A 22011-nucleotide genomic window follows, 5' to 3' on the forward strand; every position below is an offset into this window, starting at 1 on the left:
TGGTAACCAAAAATCTGCAGAAGGGAAAATCCTTCCTACCAGTTACCTGGAAGGTGGTAACAATAGATGCCAGCCTTTCGGGTTGGGGAGCAGTCCTGGAAAAGGTGACTGTCCAAGGGAAATGGTCCAGATCAGAAATGACCTTGCCCATCAACATTCTAGAGATTCGGGTAGCGCGCTTGGCCCAAGGGCCTGGACATTCAGGTTACGGAATTGTCCTGTCAGGATCCAATCCCACAATGTCACAGCAGTGGCCTATATCAATCACCAAGGGGGCACGAGAAGTCGTGCGGCCCAGAGAGAGGTGAATCACATCCTTACTTGGGCAGAAAAGAATGTACCTTGCCTATCGGCAGTCTTCATTCCAGGAATAGAAAATTGGCAGGTGGACTATTTTTGTCGCCAGCAGTTGTTCCCAGGAAAATGGTCCCTTCATAAGTATGTCATAGGTGGAATCCTTGACTTTCTGCAGATGGGGTTAGAAATGAAGCTGGCCTTGAGTGGTATCAAAGGCCAGGTCTCGGCCTTATCAGTATTATTTCAGTGACCACTTGCTTTGCATTCTTTGGTTCGCAGCTTTATTCAGGGGGTAATGCGGCTTAATCCTCCGGTTAGGTCACCCCTAAACCCTTGGGACTTGAATTTAGTTCTGTCGGCATTGCAGAAACAGTCTTTTGAGCTGATACGGCATATTCCCTTGGTCCTTTTGACAAGGAAACTAGTTTTTCTGGTAGCCATATCTTCTGCAAGAAGGGTATCAGAGTTTGCTGCTCTTTCTTGTAAAGAGCCATATTTAATTATTCACAAGGACAAGGTAGTATTGCGTCCTCATCCTAACTTTCTACCGAAGGTAGTGTCAGGTTTTCATTTAAACCAGGATATTATTCTACCTTCATTTTTTAAAGAACCCTGTTCTACGGAAGAGGAATCACTACATTCTCTTGATGTGGTGAGAGCAGTTAAAGTCAACTTAAAGGCGACTGCTCAGATTCGAAAAACTGATGTTTTGTTTGTGTTGCCTGAAGGTCCTAAAAGGACAGGCAGCATCAAAATATACTATTTCTAAATGGATTTGGCAAGTAATTGTTCAAGCTTATGGTTTGAAGAGGAAGATTCCACCCTCTCAAATCAAAGCGCACTCCACTAGGGCTGTTAGTGCTTCGTGGGCAGTGCATCACCAAGCCTCCATGGCTCAAATCTGTAAGGCCGCAACTTGGTCTTCAGTCCATACATTCACCAGATTCTATCAGGTGGATGTAAAAAAAGGCATGAGGATATTGCCTTTGGGCGCAGTGTGCTGCAGGCAGCAGTCCTCTGGTCTCATGGTGTCCTACTTTTGTTGTGTCTCCCTCCCCTCAGTTGGCATTGCTCTGGGACATCCCACATAGTAATTACTATGGCTCTGTGTCCCGTGATGTATGTTTAAGAAAATAGGATTTTTATAACAGCTTACCTGTAAAATCCTTTTCTTGGAGTACATCATGGGACACAGAGGTCCCTCCCCTTTTTTAATACACGTATATTGCTTTGCTACAAAAACTGGGGTACTCCCAGTAATGGGAGGGGTTATATAGGGAGTGGACTTCCTGTCTTAGGGTGTGCCAGTGTCCATCACCCAAGAAAAGGATTTTACAGGTAAGCTGTTATAAAAATCCTATTTTTTATTCTGAACTATCCTCTGTAACATAGTTTTATTACCTGTTGATACTGCCGATAGCTCTATTATGTTTTTACTTCTTTCCAGCACTTCATTCTGCAATGAAATCTGACAGCAGCATTGTTACCCTGGGAAGTTGGTAGTCTTAAGCCTCGTACACACGATCGGACTTCCATCGGACTTTTGCGTGGATTTTTGTCCGTAGGGGCGTTGGCTGTGAACTGCATACACACAGCAGAACATTTTCAGCCAACTTTCACCAAATCACATGGTTTTTCAGCTCTTTACCGCCACCCTTTGGGCAACTTCTGCTATTGTTGGCTGATGTTTAGCATTGGTTCTGAGCATGCGTGTTTCTACTTTGGACTTTAGTCTGATGGACTTGTGCACACATGATCAGATTATCCTCCATCGGACATTTGTTGTCAAAGTTTGAGAACATGCACAGCGAAAATTTGTCCGTTGAAAAATCAACAACAATTGTCCGATGGAGCATACAGACAGTCGGATTGTCTGATAAAACAGGTCCGTCGGAGCGTTGTTGTCAAAAAGTCTGATCGTGTGTATGGGCCTTAAGACTGACATGTAGCTTAAAGGACTTATACACAACTTATTTATTATTATACAGGATTTAAATTTAAAGCCTCACTCCAGCTAACACCTTTCAGACAGTTACAATAACAGCCTTTTTCCCTTTAGAAAAAAAGGGCTAAAACATAAGAGGAAAATGCCAACCATTGTCAGCACCACTCCCCCTTCCTCCCCCACAATGTAGTATAGTTTGTCCCAACCCCTGTAATTGTCGCTTTGGCTTCATAGCTTGGCCTGTTAAAGAAACTGAAATATCAATGGATCTACTGGCAGAATTAAAAGAGAAGCTCGGTATTTAAAAAAACAAACAATTATACACACCTAGGTGGATGCAGCATTGATCCAATGCTGCATATGTCCCCCACCAGCTCTTCATGTGATAACTGAGTGATCAAACACCGCTGATCACTCAGTTCTCCCCCTCCACTCTGAGCAGAGAGCTGTGACTGTCAGTCACCGGCTCTCTGCTCTCCCCTCCAGCTCTCATTGGAGTACTAGGCTGGGGTGGGAGCGGGAGTGGCTGGTTTAGGCTCTCAGTGGATCGCTGAGAGGCTGGACCAAGTGCTGGTTCAGGCATCTGGGTGGATCCTGACCATATAGTCAGGATTATTCTCGAGCCTGGACTGGCTGAGTGACCTGAGGACATCAGCCGACAGTGGTCTTTAGCCCGCTGTCGGCTGAAAATTAATCACAGGAGTGTAGAATGAACTGCACTCCTGTGATCCATAGGACAAGTATGGTGAAAAAAGCTTTGGCCATACTCCTTCTTTAACAGATAAAATATGTTACAGGTGGAAGAAACACAAAAACTGCTGTGCCAGTGGCAGACTGCATCATTTTCTATTTTGCCCATGCTTACAATAATGGCTTGACTTAACTGACTTCCCTTGCTGAAGACTGACATATGGATGGTATTGAGAATTGAGATTGAGCAGTATGCAAGAAGGACTGGCAACAGTCTGTATGTTAGAGTCTCTGTTCACTACCTGGTAGTGTGAGGGCTTACCTGCCTAGATACATATCCAAACCCTGAAAACGTTGCTTTAATCTGCACTTTTCACAATGTCCAAGGCTGTTTCATACCTTCATAGGCGTGTGCAGGGGGTGCAAGATATTAGAAAAAAAGAGGGTGCACCGACCTATAGGCCTCTCACGATGTCCTATTGGATGAAAAGCGTTGGGCGGGCCCCAGAAGGCACAAGCATGCTCTGACCCGCGGCGTTACATGAATACTAACAAAAGATCGTTTTTATCCACTTTTTTGTAAGTATAGTCCTAAATAATTTGTTTGACCTTCTCCTATGGGCTTCACTATGTTCTGCTTTCTTTTCATTTGCTGGTGATACCGGTTTTATTATTGAGAGAATGTTATAAGCTAATTGGACATCTGATATATCAGTTGATTTGGTTTGGAAGAGGAGTTTGAAGTTAGCCTGTCCTGCGATGCTTCCATAGTACATATCCATCCATTGAGCCTTTTGACAGAGTTGGTGATAGATCCTGTTATGTGCTCATATATATTATCCTTCTGGTAAGGAGATTGATTTGGCACTATGATGTGGTGTGCTTTAATTTTACACTGAAGCTAGTGCAGGGACTTCATCTCTTCCCTTTTCCTAATAGACTGTTCAATTTCACTTCAGCACCACATTTGGACCTTTTATATAGACATATCACGACAAATGGAAATGTGAACAGTCTTTCACAGGTCTGTACTGAGGAATCGGTGATGCCAGGAGACCAGGTGGTGTTTGGAACAGCTAACGCGTTTCAAGGGAGGACCTTTTTCCTCAGAGCCAAAGCGATCGTTTTTTGGTAATGCACTAGGTCAGTGCGCCCTCCTTTTTTCTAATATCTCACACAGTTCCAAGAATACCCATTGTTCTAAGGAGGGCAGCAAGACCGTTGGCATTGAAAAAGAGTTGTCTGCACCACACATCCCTAGACCCACCACCCAAGCGCAAGAGAATTGTTTTTGTGTGCAGCGGGTGTGCCTGGGCACACCCTAATCACCCCATGCAGTGCAGATTCCCCCTGCTGATATTTCACCAAAGCTCCTAAAAAAATTGTAAAAATAATACAAAAATAAAATTGTAAAAATAATACAAAAATTAAATAATAAAAAACTACAGACATGTCCACTGTTTTACTGACACAGTTCATGTTATAACACATTTTAAATTTTTTTTTACATTTATTCATTTAATTCATTTACATTTAAGAGTGTGTATATAGATACCTTCTACAAGTCCCTTTTGGCTAGTACGATCATTCATTATAATGATAGGTCAAAGGCGAGTTCAACAGGGGATCTGCTATTTTCAAAACTATTAGGGAGTGTCAATACTTTTAGATTAGGGCACTGACTGTGAACAAACAAACAACCACTCCAGCGCTCAAAGGACTGTCACCAGATCAAGTAACTGTGGAGTTTATGCTTCTAGTGCAATGATTCAACAATGCAGCCCTCCTCAGACGGGGAAATCCAAAATAAAACTACAAGAAAACACACACAGGCAGATGCAAATGCCTTGTGCATTAAGATTTATTAGTACTATTCTATAGATTAAGAATTACAACACAAATGTTTCTTTTAGACTTTTCCGGTATTGCAGAATGCTGTTACCCCACTCCCAGATTCTCTAATGCTAAAGGCAAAGCTTGTATAAACTTTACAGTATTCAGTTCAAGCTTTATTAAAAAATAAAAAAAGATTTATTAGTACAAAGAAACCAAAATGCCAAATGGATATTCACAGAAGACGGAAATAACAAGCATAACAACAAATCCAATCATCAGCCAGTGCAGGATCGAGTGACCTGACTGGTAAATAACAGTATTGGCAAGTTGACGTGTTTCGGTGACCTACCCTCTTCCTCAGAGCTGTGTCAGCCACAGCTCTGTACCAGTCAGGTCACCAGCCAGGTGACCCACTTCTAAATGGACAATAGTCTGGACAAATCACCTGACTATCAGGCCTGCTCTCTGCAGCACAACTCCCTTGGAGAGGGAGAAACACTGACTGGCTAGCCTGATATCCTTCTGCGAGTCAACACCCACCTGACAATCCGTTTCACACCTGACCAGCCACACTTTCACTGCTAAACCAGTCATTAGATAATCTGTTTGTCACATTAGTACCAACAAGATTTGCTGAGATGGTGCCCAACTATTCATTGAGCTGCATTCCTTTACATATGGTAGGAATGTCCAAGGGATAACAGGTTTTGGACAAGTCTAGTAATTATAAAAAATACTTGAGCAAGTAATTATTAATACTATTATACATGATTTATTTAGTCAATATATAAAAGTGTAGCACTGAATCATGAAATATAAAAAAATCATTGAATCAAACAACATATAAAGTGCATAATTAAATGTCTATACAATAGGGTGAAAAAAGTCCATATTAAAACAGTGAAAATTCCACAAATGGATGTTGATCGATGAACAACTAAATGTAATTGTGAAATCCTATATATAAAGCTTCCAGACCACCAACGTATCGCCTCACTCATGCTCCCCCCCAATGGGTATAGGCTCTCCTCTGGGAGTGTGACCCCCAACTAAGCAGGGTCAGAAAATGCCTCTGAGCCACCCAGGACTCAGTGAGGTATCCAACACAGCTGGCTCCTAAACTTCTCCCAAGATCTCCTCCTCAGTATGTCAGCAGCAGAACATATGCAGAGAAAAAGACTCCAATAGTGCTTGAATTGTTTAAAACACTTTAACATGCGTTTATTAAAATGTACAGGGTACTCACAATATGCGGGTGCTTCCAGCGCACCACACTAATATGAACATGGGTGTAAAGCACAACATAGAGCCGCACATCCAAAATCTCGATCAGCTCCTCAAATCGCTATAGAGCCCGAGTGCCTTCACCTTCCTAGCCCCTCCCCTACGCGTGTTTAACACAGGGTTACGTGTTTTCCTCCAGGGCATCTCCTATATATGTACATCTAGTACATATATAGTTACAATTGGTTTTTGGGTAGCTCGCAAGACTCTATCACATATATATGATTTATTTAGTGCCAACAGTTTACACAGCACTTTACAAAATAAAGGGAAACAGTACAGTTACAATACATTTTAATGCAAGTGGATTAGGAATGCGCTGCTTGTGAGAGCTTACAATCTTAAGGGGAAGGGTAAGTGATACAGAGATAATGACCTGGAGGAGAAGTAAAATTTTCAGGTGGAGGTGGCAAAGGCTTGGCTGAAGAGATGAGTTTTCAAGCTTCGCCTAAAGATGGACAGAGCAGCAGATAGCCAGCCAGATTGGGGTAGGGAGTTCCAGTGGATGTAAGAGACTCTAGAAAATTCCTAGCGGTGAGAATTTGAGGAGGTGACGGGGGAATTAGAGAGCAGGAGGTCTTGGGAGGAGCGGAGTGGACAGTTTGTTCATATTTTGAGATATTGTGAGATGATTCAATTTTTTGTTTATTCGTTTTTAATATTTTTAGTTTTGTGGTGTCAGTTGTTAGAAAGTAACAAATTTAGGAACTGCTACAGAGGCTGAAGTGGCAAGATTTGGACCACGATTGGACAAGGGGCCTGAAGGAGAGGTAGATAGAGGAAATAATAAAAGCTCAGTTTTTGAAAGACTGAGTTTGTAAAAATGGTGTGACATCAATACTGATATGTCATTTAGTAAATTAACCACTTAAGGACCGCCTCACGCCGATGTACGTCGGCAAGGTGGCACGCGCAGGCAGAATCACGTATATGTTTGTGATCTGCCTCCCGCTGGCGGGGGGTCCAATCGGACCCCCCCCCCCGGTGCCCGAGGCGGTCCCCTTTTGTCCAGCGCGATCGGAGATGAGGGGGAGACCATCCATTCATGGCCCCCCCTCGCGATCGCCGCCAGCCAATCAGATCATTCCTATGCTGCTGTATGCTAAACAGCAGCAAAGGAAATGATGTCATCTCTCCTTGGCTCGGTATTTTCCGTTCCGGCGCCGAGGAGAGAAGACTGCAATGTGAGTGAAAACACACAACACACACAGTAGAACATGCCAGGCACACAAAACACCCCCCCGATCCCCCCCCCCGATCACCCCCTAATCCCCCCCCCCCCGTCACACTGACACCAAGCAGTTTTTTGTTTTTTTTTCTGATTACTGCATGGTGTCAGTTTGTGACAGTTAGTGTGGTAGGGCAGTTAATGTTAGCCCCCTTTAGGTCTAGGGTACCCCACTAACCCCCCCCTAATAAAGTTTTAACCCCTTGATCACCCTCCGTCGCCAGTGTCGCTAAGCAATCATTTTTCTGATCGCTGTATTAGTGTCACTGGTGACGCTAGTTAGGGAGGTAAATATTTAGGTTTGCCGTCAGCGTTTTATAGCGACAGGGACCCCCATATACTACCTAATAAATGTTTTAACCCCTTGATTGCCCCCTAGTTAACTCTTTTCCACTGATCACGTATAACCGTTATGGGTGACGCTGGTTAGTTTATTTTTTATAGTGTCAGGGCACCCGCCATTTATTACTGAATAAAGGTTTAGCCCCCTGATCGCCCGGCGGTGATATGCGTCGCCCCAGGCAGCGTCAGATTAGCGCCAGTACCGCTAACACCCACGCACGCAGCATACGCCTCCCTTAGTGGTATAGTATCTGTACGGATCAATATCTGATCCGATCAGATCTATACTAGCGTCCCCAGCAGTTTAGGGTTCCCAAAAACGCAGTGTTAGCGGGATCAGCCCAGATACCTGCTAGCACCTGCGTTTTGCCCCTTCGCCCGGCCCAGCCCAGCCCACCCAAGTGCAGTATCGATCGATCACTGTCACTTACAAAACACTAAACACATAAATGCAGCGTTCACAGAGTCAGGCCTGATCCCTGCGATCGCTAACAGTTTTTTTGGTAGCGTTTTGGTGAACTGGCAAGCACCAGCCCCAGGCAGCGTCAGGTTAGCGCCAGTACCGCTAACACCCACGCACGCACCGTACACCTCCCTTAGTGGTATAGTATCTGATCGGATCAATATCTGATCCGATCAGATCTATACTAGCGTCACCAGCAGTTTAGGGTTCCCAAAAACGCAGTGTTAGCGGGATCAGCCCAGATACCTGCTAGCACCTGCGTTTTGCTCCTCCGCCCGGCCCAGCCCACCCAAGTGCAGTATCGATCGATCACTGTCACTTACAAAACACTAAACACATAACTGCAGCTTTCGCAGAGTCAGGCCTGATCCCTGCGATCGCTAACAGTTTTTTTGGTAGCATTTTGGTGAACTGGCAAGCACCAGCGGCCTAGTACACCCCGGTCGTAGTCAAGCCAGCACTGCAGTAACACTTGGTGACGTGGCGAGTCCCATAAGTGCAGTTCAAGCTGGTGAGGTGGCAAGCACATGTAGTGTCCCGCTGCCACCAAGAAGAAGACAAACACAGGCCCGTTGTGCCCATAGTGCCCTTCCTGCTGCATTCGCCAATCCTAATTGGGAACCCACCGCTTCTGCAGCAACCGTACTTCCCCCATTCACATCCCCAACCAAATGCAGTCGGCTGCATGAGAGGTATTTTCTTTATGTCCTCCCGAGTACCCCTACCCAACGAACCCCCCCAAAAAAGATGTCGTGTCTGCAGCAAGCCCGGATATAGGCGTGACACCCTCTATTATTGTCCCTCCTGTCCTGACAATCCTGGTCTTTGCATTGGTGAATGTTTTGAACACTACCATTCACTAGTTGAGTATTAGCATAGGGTACAGCATTGCACACTTTCACAGGGTCTCCCAAGATGCCATCGCATTTTGAGAGACCCGAACCTGGAACCGGTTACAGTTATAAAAGTTACTTACAAAAAAAAGTGTAAAAAAAAATAAATATATAAAAAAAAAAAAATAGTTGTCGTTTTATTGTTCTCTCTCTCTCTATTGTTCTGCTCTTTTTTACTGTACTCTATTCTGCAATGTTTTATTGTTATTATGTTTTATCATGTTTGCTTTTCAGGTATGCAATTTTTTATACTTTACCGTTTACTGTGCTTTATTGTTAACCATTTTTTTGTCTTCAGGTACGCCATTCACGACTTTGAGTGGTTATACCAGAATGATGCCTGCAGGTTTAGGTATCATCTTGGTATCATTCTTTTCAGCCAGCGGTCGGCTTTCATGTAAAAGCAATCCTTGTGGCTAATTAGCCTCTAGACTGCTTTTACAAGCAGTGGGAGGGAATGCCCCCCCCCACCGTCTTCCGTGTTTTTCTCTGGCTCTCCTGTCTCAACAGGGAACCTGAGAATGCAGCCGGTGATTCAGCCAGCTGACCATAGAGCTGATCAGAGACCAGAGTGGCTCCAAACATCTCTATGGCCTAAGAAACCGGAAGCTACGAGCATTTCATGACTTAGATTTCGCCGGATGTAAACAGCGCCATTGGGAAATTGGGGAAGCATTTTATCACACCGATCTTGGTGTGGTCAGATGCTTTGAGGGCAGAGGAGAGATCTAGGGTCTAATAGACCCCAATTTTTTCAAAAAAGAGTACCTGTCACTACCTATTGCTATCATAGGGTATATTTACATTCCCTGAGATAACAATAAAAATGATAAAAAAAAAAAAAAAATGAAAGGAACAGTTTAAAAATAAGATAAAAATGCAAAAAAATAATAAAGAAAAAAAAAAAAAAGCACCCCTGTCTACCCCTGCTCTCGCGCAAAGGCGAACGCAAGCGTCGGTCTGTCTTCAAATGTAAACAGCAATTGCACCATGCATGTGAGGTGTCACCACGAACATCAGATCGAGGACAGTAATTTTAGCAGTAGACCTCCTCTGTAAATCTAAAGTGGTAACCTGTAAAGGCTTTTAAAGGCTTTTAAAAATGTATTTAGTTTGTCGCCACTGCACGTTTGTGCGCAATTTTAAAGCATGTCATGTTTGGTATCCATGTACTCGGCCTAAGATCATCTTTTTTATTTCATCAAACATTTGGGCAATATAGTGTGTTTTAGTGCATTAAAATTTTAAAAAGTGTGTTTTTTCCCCAAAAAATGCGTTTGAAAAATCGCTGTGCAAATACTGTGTGAAAAAAAAAAAATGAAACACCCACCATTTTAATCTGTAGGGCGGCATTTGCTTTAAAAAAAATTGAATTAGTGCATGATATTTCTGGTCACTGACTACATGGATATGTTAACTAAAATTGTTTGTACTACCACTTAATGACTTTAGTATGTCATCCTCCTAATGTTGGGAGGTCTCATGTTCTGCTTCATTTTTGTAATTTATATTTCTGAAAAACTAATAAACATATTGAAATCTAAATGTCTTCACAGCTCATCAGTTTAGAGTAAACTGTAAATGATGGCCTTGAATTATTGCGCTCACGCCAACATTCACAGCAATATATAACATGTGTGTAGTACAATCACTGTTTACACACACGTGCACACCTTGTGCTATGTTTGCATTTGCAGGTATGTGCAGGGTGATGGAGTTGCTTTTACATTTTTTTAATTATTTTTATTAAAATTTATCATAATTGTATTTTTTTAAACGTTTTCATTTTTTTTAACTGCATTGCTATCCCAAGGTGGCTAACAAGCCCCTACATGATAGCATCAAACAGGTGACAGGCAGTCTTTATGGACACATCAGGGGGCTTTTGGGCCCCTAATGTCTTCCTTGTCATCTGCTCCTGCTGACCAAGCACAGGAGTGTAGCCAGGATTTTGACAGCTCTGAACTGTAACTGCCCAGAGCTGAACACTTCAGTTCACGCTGCTGCAGGGGAGAGTTTAGGAAATGCATATTTACTGATTTCTTCCAGCTTGCAATCCTGACAGTAGCAGTCGTGGTCCTGGGCTCCTGTGAGGAGCAGAAGAGCCATTGGAAGAGAGGAGGGCCACAGTGTGGAGAGTAGCACGCACCAGTCACATGAATGTGATTGGGTGGCTCCACAGCTGCCCAGATTCCCAGATCACTTTTATATTAAAGCCAGGAGCCTCCAGATAATCATTAAAACAAGCCAACAGCTGCTACTGCAGTTGTGAAATTGCTTTAACCTGTTCACTCTTTGGATGTATCAGACACGTCCTAAGAGGCAAACTGGTTAAGGGGGTGGGGCGAATGCCAGTAGAAAGGTAGGGGTTGAAGATGTACGTTAGAGAGTGTAGGGTAGAGAAGGATGGCCATAGTAGTTTTGAGGGAATGGGTTTTAGCAACCTCCTCTGTGGTGACAGGGCAAAAGAGGATTGAATGTGGTAGCAGACATGGTATGGTATGTGGGGAAGATATCTTTACAGTGGAGATCCCATCATGAATTGTAGCAATCTTTTGTTTGAAATGATTGGAAATTCTCTTAGGCAGCAAGTAAGTTAGTGTGTGGAGACAGTGGGGGGTTAAAGGTAAAAAGGGTTGACAAGCACTGGATGAGAGGGTGATGATGAGAGTGACAAAATAGGTATTTTTGTCAACAGGCAGGCAGGAATTGTTTTTTAGGAGAGCAAATTTTTTAGGGTGTAATCCTGCAGGGATTTAGTGTTACGCCACAGTTGCTCAAGGGCACAATTTTGTCTTTGGAGACTTCTGGTGTCATCTGTTTGCCAAGGGTGTAGCTGTTGGGGCTTAAAGTGACATTAAAGGGTTGGATGATTTAAAAAAAAAATACCAAACATATCCTACCAACCTGCTCTATGCAGTGGTTTTGCACAGAACAGTCCTGACCCTCCTCTTCTCGGGTCCCCCACCTCCTCCTATTTGACCAGCAATGCTTGCTATGGGGGCACTGGTGCGTATTTGCTCCCGAGCTGGGCTCTATGTGTCCATAAGACACATAGAGCCGTGGCTCGGCACTGCACCTCGCTCTAAGGAGAGGGAGTCCCGGGACAGCTTAGTCTCTTCTGCACATCGCTGGATCAAGAGAGGGCTCTGGTAAGTATTAGGTGGGGCTGTGGGGGGAGCATCACATAGAAGGCTTTTTACCTTCATGCATAGAATGCATGAAGGTAAAAAAAAAAAACCTTCAGCCTTTAGAACCACCTTAATTCTGAGTGTAGTGAGGGGAGCAAGTGTGTCCAGGGAGGGTGAAAGCGAGCTATTGTAGAGTGAAGGGACCAGCTCAAAGCAGGATAGGGGTGAGATTTTATCATACAGGTAGTCAGTAAAGACCTCCCTGGAGTCTCAAGTTAACAAAAAAAAACAGAATTATCCAACAACTAATCATTTAAATTGGCACTGCAAATTTTGAGGGGTTATCATAAAAGTCAAAGCAAGAGAGCATATCCCTACACTAATTAGAGAGTCACCCCAAGACCTGGTTACTGCAATACCAAAAAACAATACGGATTTTCTTTGCCCCTGAGTTTCAGGATCCTTCTTTTATCTCTTCCTCTCTTTCTCTTACTCCCTCTCCCTCTTTTACCTTGCTCTCCTCTCTCTCATTAAATCTATTTTTCTGTAAGTACATTAGAGACATAAGTAATTGAAGCAGGCCCTGATTCTGTCTCTTTAGTACCGGCGAGCATGCAAATTATTGTTTATTTGAAATAAGGACATTTTAACACATAATTCATTTATTAACAGTGGGTTACTTGGATGATTGTGTTCCTTAAGTAAATAATCCTTATTTTCCCTGTCCACAGCTGTTTTTTTTTTTTTTTAACTGGCTGCCACCAAAGGAAATAGACAAAATCAAAACGACCTTCTTCATTATATCTAGCTGTGCTGTGATTAAAATGAATACAAACAAAATTCATGCATTCAGGAAGCAAGAGTAAGGTGCGCTATGTCGCTTTAGTCAGCCCACAGAGACAATGAGATAATTTACTAAAGGCATATAGGCCACCCACTTTGCAAGGGAAGTTGCCCCAGAGTTTATTGAATGTGGTAAAATTTTACTTTGCAAAGAATACCAAATCATATACGAGGAAAAAAAAAAGCTGCATTTTTTACTTGCATATGATTGTATGATGTAAGTTAGCAGAGTTAGCTTTATCTTGTTCACTAAGCTCTGGGGCAAATTCTTTTGCAAAGTGCAACTTCCTTTGGAATTTATACAGCCTACTTGTCCTTAGTAAATCAATCCCACAACCCCACTGAGTTGAATCCAGCAAAGCGCTATTCGCGATTAAGCCCTTTTGTATTATACAGTACACCACCCAGAAATGTAATATTTCAGGGTAGCAGTCCCCCTTTAATACACTATCTTGCTAGATATATAGTGTAGCACCCTGGTGTTAGGCAGGGTTACTAACAGGTTACTAACAAATTTAGTTTGCTCAACGGTAACCAGCCTGGCTGATTGTTAGGGGAAGATCCATTGACCTTTTCCTAAAGCTGGGTCTAATGCACCTCTCTCTCTTCTGTCACTAGGTGGCATTGTTAACTGTGGCATTAGATTGACAAGGGATTTAATAAATCCGGACTAGGAGTGGAGGGGTTGTCTCAGCCAATTGGCAGGGGTTTATTTGCCCTTGGCCTGCTGGGAGAGCCTATTTATTTGGGAGGAGTCAGGTGATTGGGGTTCGGTGCCATCTGGACAGATGTCTGGGTGGACGTGTGTTGAAAAGCTCCCGGCTGCTAGGCCAGAAGCCTGAGGCCTATCCGGGAGTACCTGGCTGCTAGGCGGTCTGAGGCCTATTCAGGTTGGAAGCAGCGTGGGGTGGGGGCTTCAGGCTTGGAGCCCAACCAAGTTGCAGGGGGTTCTGCCGGCTGGAGAACCAAGTAGTTGCCACAGGTGAAGGAAAGCAGTTGCCATCAGAGATGACCACTCCTGTCGCCAGAGGCAAGTGAGAACCAGAGTCAGAGGTAAAGGGGCCACAGTCGCCAGCAAGGGACAATCTCTCCTGTTATCAGGGACCAGGTTCTGTGGATACTGAAGAAGTACCGGAGCAGCCTTTTCACTAGCCGGGATGGTGAAGAAGTTGGGAAAGCTTCAGCAGAGTCACGCTAGGGACCCAGCAGAACAGTGTGGGTGGTGCTTGCAGAGGATTCAGCAGGTTAGCTGAAGAGCCAAGTCAGGGACCAAGCAGGACAGTGTGGGTGACACTTGGAAGCCACAGTGGGATAGTTCTGAAGGAGCTCAAGGGATCCAGTGGCGGCTGGGATCTGAAAAGTCTAGTGAGAGACTAGGAGCTCAGTGAGAGGATCTACAATGGGATACTGTGAGTTGTGATTTGTATTGAAGTTGAGGTTACCAGATCAGTTGCTATAGTAGGCAGCAGTCTAGACATACAGTCTGCTGCAATTCAGCTTAAAGACCCTTGAACAGTATAGCTGTTCTTCTATTTCTATTTTTGCCTCGGAGTCTGCCAAGTATTTTGCATCTGCCTAAGTGTGTTCAGGCCCTAACCCTCTCTCCGCAGATCTCTTTTTGCATTCTCAAAGTGTCTGGCGCCCAACTATGCCTAGTAACCCACACTGTGAAGATGGATGTCAGCTTTCCCTGACTCTGGAGGTCACCATTAGGCCTCTAGGGGTTGGGGCCATGGCTACAATAGTATAAAAGGTCACTATGTCAGTGTTCATTTGTTCACGTATTCCCTTTATGTACTCCAATTTATTATATAAGCTGTCTAAGGCAGTTTTTCTAGGCCCTCTCCATCATACTGAGGCCCTCGTGACTGAAAGGAGAAGTCATGCTGCCCCTAGCAACCTATCAGATTTAGCTATAGAGTCCTTGGAAAGTAATGTAGCAACAAGTAAATTAACTAGATTTCATTCTCACCCTGCAGTATTAAAAATGAAATTATTTGGCTGTTATGGACTAAAAATGGGTATTTATCTCATTATACAAGAATAATGGCTGCTTATAATCCTGCATCAATGAAAAATAAATACGTGTAGTAAGTTAATTGGCAGCCAGTTAGGGCCCTTTCACAACAATGCATTTTTGCTGCGTTTTTTTCTTGCCAAAAACGCAAGAAAATGTTTCCCCTTAAATCCTATGGGACTTTTTACACCACTGTGCTTTGGGTACGTTGCTTTTTAAAAAGGCCTGCTTGTTGGATCTTTAGTGTGGGTTTCAAAACCACATAAAAAACGCAGCTCCCCATTGAAATTAATAAATGCCTATGCGTTTGATGCATTTTTTTAATGGAGCCATGTGAAAGCAGCTTTAGTTTCTGTAGGCAGTCCAGAGAACATCATGCTGCTTGAGGTTGGGTTCACACTATTGCAAATTGAATGCTGGTTTCACCGCATCCAATTCGCATGTCAGGAGCCAGTTCACACATTTCCGGAGCTGCTCGAGAACGAATTGCACAGGAGTCCTGTGCGTCTTCTGGTCCGTTTCAGGTCCGAATTCAGCCAAAAATTCTGGGCTGAAATCGGACCTGAAACTGTGAACAAGGACGCACTGTACCCTTGCTGTAAGTTGCTCCGTGCTGCGGTGTGAACCCATTCTAAAGGTTATCTCTACCTTTTAGACCATGTTACACCCACATTTAGGGTGTGACATGTAATATGATTGCAAGTGATCCCTCCACCCCTAAAGGGCAGATGGACCTGTAGTTCTCAGTGGAACACAAGTGTGGGGATTACTGTACTTGTAGTACATTGACACTTCCTCCAGCTTTGTAACTGAAACTCTGTACCAAAATATGGACAGGGAGCTGGAAGAAGAGTCTGCAATGTACTCGTGATCAACAGTGCTTTGCAGGCTCATTTACAAAAAATAAATAAATGTACACTTATTTACTGCAAATATGGGCACAATTATTATTATTATTTTCTTTTTTGGAAAAGTGAAGTTAGCCTTTAAATCAGGGGTTCTAAAATCTCCCTCCTCACACCACCAAGGCTTACTACCAACATCTTCTGAGCCTTACCTATAGCAATTGTTATTTCACTCCTGAATTTATCCTTAATTATAAAAATAATATGAATTTCCAGGCGTCACAATTTAACATTTTTAAATAGTTTGCATAATATTATTCTTAAATCAGAAACTTTCTACCGCAACTTACAGAGCCCATAAAAATGCTAATAAATGCTTTGCTTTAAATGCTCTTTAAATATAGTAAAAGAACCTGTTATTCTTTAAAGGTAAGACAAATATGCAGCCAGTAAGATGTCAGGACACCTGATTTGCTTGTTTCTCATCAGTGGTTCCTCACATGGTGATAGAAGATTAACTATGATAGCCCTCGAACTTTGAAGACAAGTTCCACGTCACACCTAAAATACTGTAATCCTAAAAACGTTCCTTTTAACTTCTATGGCACTATAATAAAAGGCTGCAGGTACCGTTATCTGCTTCAGTTTGCCTGGAAGAGTCCTGTCTTCCAGATCTGCCATGCTCACTCTGTTCACATCACCTTCTGCATCTCTCTGTCTACTGAATCATGCCTTCTCTGTAAACATCATGTTGTGCCCCTTTCTGTCCAAGAAGATGAGCTTCTGAAGCACAGCTTCTGAATCTAATCCCCTTGACTTCTCTTTAGACTAAACGCATGTCGGGACGGGGCGCAGCTTGTGCTGGCTTCACCCACGATTTGCTGGCACCGGCACCAGCAGCGTTTTCCAATGCATTGTATGATACCCAGAAAACATCTTGTAAGTAGGTTTTTAGCCTTTGTTTAATAAAATTTTAAGTGGTAATACACTATTAGAGGTTGTTCTTCTTGTTGAGCCACCTTTGAGGAACAGGAGGAAAATTATACAGCGCAATCCTGTTCTGAAATGCAGTCCGATTTCCCTTGATCGGATGATAAATTGCTTTACATCTTCATGCTATGTTTCTAGATTGTAAGCTCTACTGAGCAGGGCCCTCTGATTCCTCCTGTATTGAATTTTATTGTAACTGTACTGTCTGCCCCCATGTTGTAAAGCTTGCGCAAACTGTTGACGCTATATAAATCCTGTATAATAATAATAACAATAATAATAATAATATGTCAGACCTCCTATAACTTGGGGTCTGTCTTTCTGGTAAGAGGCTGAATGTGCTAAGGAGGTGGGTTCACTGATCACAATATGTTGTTGTCACATTTAAAGTGATTGTAAACGATCACTTTGTAAAAGAACCTATTCAGTTTAAAATTGAAATGAAAGGCAAACATTTGTGTATAGATATAAAAAAAAACATTTTAAACACCTTTTTTTCCCTTTTTTTATAAGTGATCACATTTCCTCTGTTCTCAGCTGCATAAAAGCTGGGGGGAGGAGAAGAAACAGTACACAGATCTTCCTAGTGAAAGGCTGTGAGGGGGGGTGGGGTGTCAGGACAAGTCTGATCATTGGAGGAGAGCAGCCTAAGTTCCCAGCACAGCTAGGGAACTGACCACGGTGAGCTCTCCTGACTAGTGTGGTCAGTTTTTAACAGGAACGTAGATGGAAACAGCAGGGGTTTAACACAAAGGAAGCAAAAATAAGAAAACAGGATACTTTCTCATACAAGTACATGGTACAGCAGGCACATATCAGGAATTTGAAATGCTGGGGTAACAAACACTTTAACAATGATGGAAAATATTTTATCCTCATGACACATCACAGGAAGCACCTTCATGGTTAACAGAGGACAGAATTAAAATTAGACTTGAGAAACTTAACATTAATAAATCACTGGGATCAGATGGCTTGCACCTGAGGGTACTTAGGGAACTCAGTCAATAATTGCCAGACCATTGTTCCTAATTTTTACTGACAGTCTACTGACTGGAATGGTACCAGCTAATTGGAGAAAAGCCAATGTAGCACCAATATTTAAAAAGGGCCCAAAATACATCCCTGGGAATTACAGACCAGTTAGCCTAACATCAATAGTATGTAAACTCTTGGAGGGGGTGATAAGGGACTACCCGTATATACTCGAGTATAAGCTGACCCGAGTATAAGCCGAGGCACCTAATTTTACCACAAAAAACTGGGAAAACATATTGACTCGAGTATAAGCCTAGGGTGGGAAATGCAGCAGCTACTGGTACAGTAAATTTCAAAATAAAAATTGATACCAATAAAATTACATTATTTAAATAAAAGTAAGTATACTGATGCACAAACCATATAAAGAGAATGAACTAATCAGTAGCTGCCAACATAAAATAGTGTTCACACACTAATAACTGAGAGAGAGATAAAAATGTGGTGCTTACTACCAAATAATAAAATAATCAATAACCAATAAAGTCGATAATATTGCATGTACTGTGCAAAATAAAACAATGTGCAAGAATGCTCGATCACTTTCCTCCTGTCCAGCACACAGCACAGCTGTCCCTGGAGATGACTGAAGATCTCAGAGGACAGATAGTTGGTGCTACACTGTCTATGCACTTTTTGGATTGCTAGATTTGCACATGTTTATGTTATATGCTGAATTTGCATTGTCATACCTGAGAGCCGCTCTGATGATCTGGCCATTCTGCATCTGTGCCAAGGGACTCCATAGTCACAGAAACTTCCAGGTGTGAGCTGCGGCTACAACAAAATGGCGGCAACTCGTAAACAATGCAGGCCGCTGCTAGACCTCTAGAGGCGGATTGTGACGCTATACAGAATATGAGGCGGTCGCAGTAACAGCACACAGCGGCCCCGGAGAGACTGAAAAACACCCGGACACACCAGAAAACAGCAAGTGGGGACACTGACTCGAGTATAAGCTGAGGGGGGCATATTCAGCCTAAAAAAGAGGGCTGAAAAACTCGGCTTGTACTCGAGTATATATGGTATGTACAAGATTTTAGTAATGAGAAAGGTATCATTAGCAGTAATGAGCGTGGATTCATGAAGAATTGTTCTTGCCAAAACAATCTATTAACCTTCTATGAGGAGGTGAGTTGCCATCTAGATAAAGGAAGGCCCGTAGACGTGGTGTATCTGGATTTTGCAAAAGCATTTGACACAGTTCCCCATAAACGTTTACTGTACAAAATAAGGTCCGTTGGCATGGACCATAGGGTGACTACATGGATTGAAAACTGGCTACAAGGGCGAGTTCAGAGGGTGGTGATAAACGGGGAGTACTCGGAATGGTCAGGGGGTGGGTAGTGGGGTCCCCCAGGGTTCTGTGCTGGGACCAATCCTGTTTAATTTGTTCATACACATCCTGGAGGATGGGGTTAACAATTCAATCTCTGTATTTGCGGACGATACTAAGCTAAGCAGGGCAATAACTTCTCCGCAGGATGTGGAAACCTTGCAAAAAGATCTGAACAAATTAATGGGGTGGGCAACTACATGGCAAATGAGGTTCAATGTAGAAAAATGGAAAATAATGCATTTGGGTGGCAAAAATATGAATGCAATCTATACAGGCAGTCCCCGAGTTACAAACGGGTTAGGGAACAAACTGCCTGTTTGTTCTTAAAGCGGAGTTCCACCCAAAAGTGTAACTTCCGCTCATCTGATTCCTCCCCCCCTCCGGTGCCACAATTGGCACCTTTCAGGGGGGAGGGGGGTGCAGATACCTGTCTAATACAGCTATCTGCACCCCCTTCCACTTCCGGGAATAGACTCCCGCGGGAGTCACGCCTCCTCCCACCCCCCCCCCGCTGTCTCCTGGGAAACACACAGGTCCCAGAAGATAGCGGGGACCACTTAGGATGCGCAGCGCGACTCGCCGCAACGCTTCACTTCTTTATTCCCTAACTAAGAATGGCGGCGGCAGCAGCCGAGAGCCGAGCTGCAGCTCGGCTTCGGCTGCCGACATCGCTGGACTCTGCTGGACTCCTGGACAGGTAAGCAGCTGCAGTATTTGTAGCTGCTGGCTTTTAATATTTTTTTTTCAGGTAGACTCAGTCTTTAAGTCGGATTTGTTCATAAGTCGAAAGCGCATGCGCAGAACGGCAGAGACATCATTTTCCGAACCCAGGCTGAACCCAGCCTTAATCTTTAGGTTGTCAGCAGATTGGCCTCTACAAAATTAATCTAATGGGAGTGGTTTCATAATTATCAATCAGCTGTGCATCTGCAGAGCACTAATGAGGAAATCTGCTGGGTCTACATCCCTTTAGACGTGTTCCTATTAGGAGTATCTCACCAAAAATGGCATTTTTGTTGCAGGGGATGCCTGAAATCTGACTTGTATCTTAGTGCAGACTTCTGGGAAAATCTGTGAACCAATCACACAAGCAGGAAATTATGTTTCTGGGGGTGTTCAGTACACATTCTGTGTACAGAACGCCTCCAGGTAGCCATATTGCATTGCATTTTCAGAAAATTACAACGACTGCAGATTGAAAAGGAAAGGTAATTTTTAATAACATTCAAATACAATATGACTTGTGTCACAACTGTATACAATATAAATTATAATTTTTTTATTTGCTATTTTTTCCCCCCAGGAAAGTGGAGGGAAACCTTTAATTTTCTGACTAAAGATCTTTAACCACTTGCCAACCAGCCATAGTATATATACCTGTACGTCGCTTCATGCTGGGTCTGGTATGGCTATTAAGGGGAACCCGCACCCAAATTTACAAAAAAATGACGTGGGGGGCCCCCAGGCACTATATACTCTGAACAGCAGTATATAAACTATACGCCCTGCCCTATATACTCTGCAGAAAATTGGGCCTTAGGTGTTGGGGGTACCAGAACACTGTAAGCCCTTACAGATACTCTTGTTAGGCGCGGAAGACTAGAGGGACAGTGTCACTGATGCATGCATTGTCGCTGCTCACCATCTTTGTGGCCTCCTCAAATGGTGAGAGGACAGTGCATGCATCCTTGATCAGCAGCCACTGGCGTGGCAAAAAGAAGCCAAGCTCCCCTGACCCTGTCCTGGTGCCATACTCACACAGGTACTCATTGATGGCCCTCTGCTGTGTGTGCAGCCGCTGTAGCATTACCAACGTTGAGTTCCACCTGGAACTGCATTACCTTTAAATGTCAGCCAGCCGAGCACTGAAATTACCACAGACTTTTCTAGCCTGCCTCAGGAGATCTTGTAAGCCTGGGTACCTGCTCAAGAACCGCTGCATTTCCAAATTCAGGACGTGTGTCAAACATGGAACATGGGTCAAGTGTCCCTGTTGGAGGGCAGAGAGAAGGTTGGTGCCATTGTCGCATACAACCATTCCTGGCTGAAGCTGGAGTGGCGCCAACCACCTCTGAGCCTGCCCCTGCAGAGCTGACAGAACCTCTGCCCCAGTGTGGCTCCTGTCCCCTAAGCAGACCAACTCAACCACAGCATGGCATCTTTTAGCCTGACTGCTTGTGTAGCCCCTTGAACACTTATGGAGCACCGCTGGTTTAGAGGACAAATCTGCAGAAGAGGCCATAGAGGAAGAAGAAGAGGAGGGGGTGGAGGAGAGAGCTGTGGCAGAATCACTACTAGCATTTTGGAGGCGTAGTGGTGAAACAAGCTCCAACAACACTGAACCCTGTCCTGCATCCTTCATAGCCGCCAGCAGAGTTACTCAGTGCGCCGTCAAGGAAAGGCAACATCCCTGCCCATGCCTGCTGGACCATGAGTCAGCGGTAATATGCAAGTTACTGCTGACTGCCCTGTCCACTGAGGCCAAAACATTGCCTTCCACATGCCAGTAGAGCGCCAGAATGGCCTTCCGTGAGAAGAAATGGCATTTTGGAACCTGTCATCTGCTGTGAAGTACAGCACATTCCACAAATTCACGAAAGGGGGCAGAGTCTACCAGCTGAAAAGGCAGTTGCAGTGCTAGCAATTTGGCCAAGCTAGCATTAAGACGCTGAGCATGTGGATGGCTGGGACTGAATTTCTTTTTATGGTTCAGCAACTGGGGTAGGGAAATTTGCCTGTTAAAATTTGATGATGGCGTACTGCTAGCAGATTGGCTGCAAGTACTTGCGACACCTATTGCTATACCTTCATTCCTCTCATTGCAGGTTTT

This window comes from Aquarana catesbeiana, linkage group LG05, assembly GCF_042186555.1.
Source record: "Aquarana catesbeiana isolate 2022-GZ linkage group LG05, ASM4218655v1, whole genome shotgun sequence".
NCBI lineage: Eukaryota > Metazoa > Chordata > Amphibia > Anura > Ranidae > Aquarana > Aquarana catesbeiana.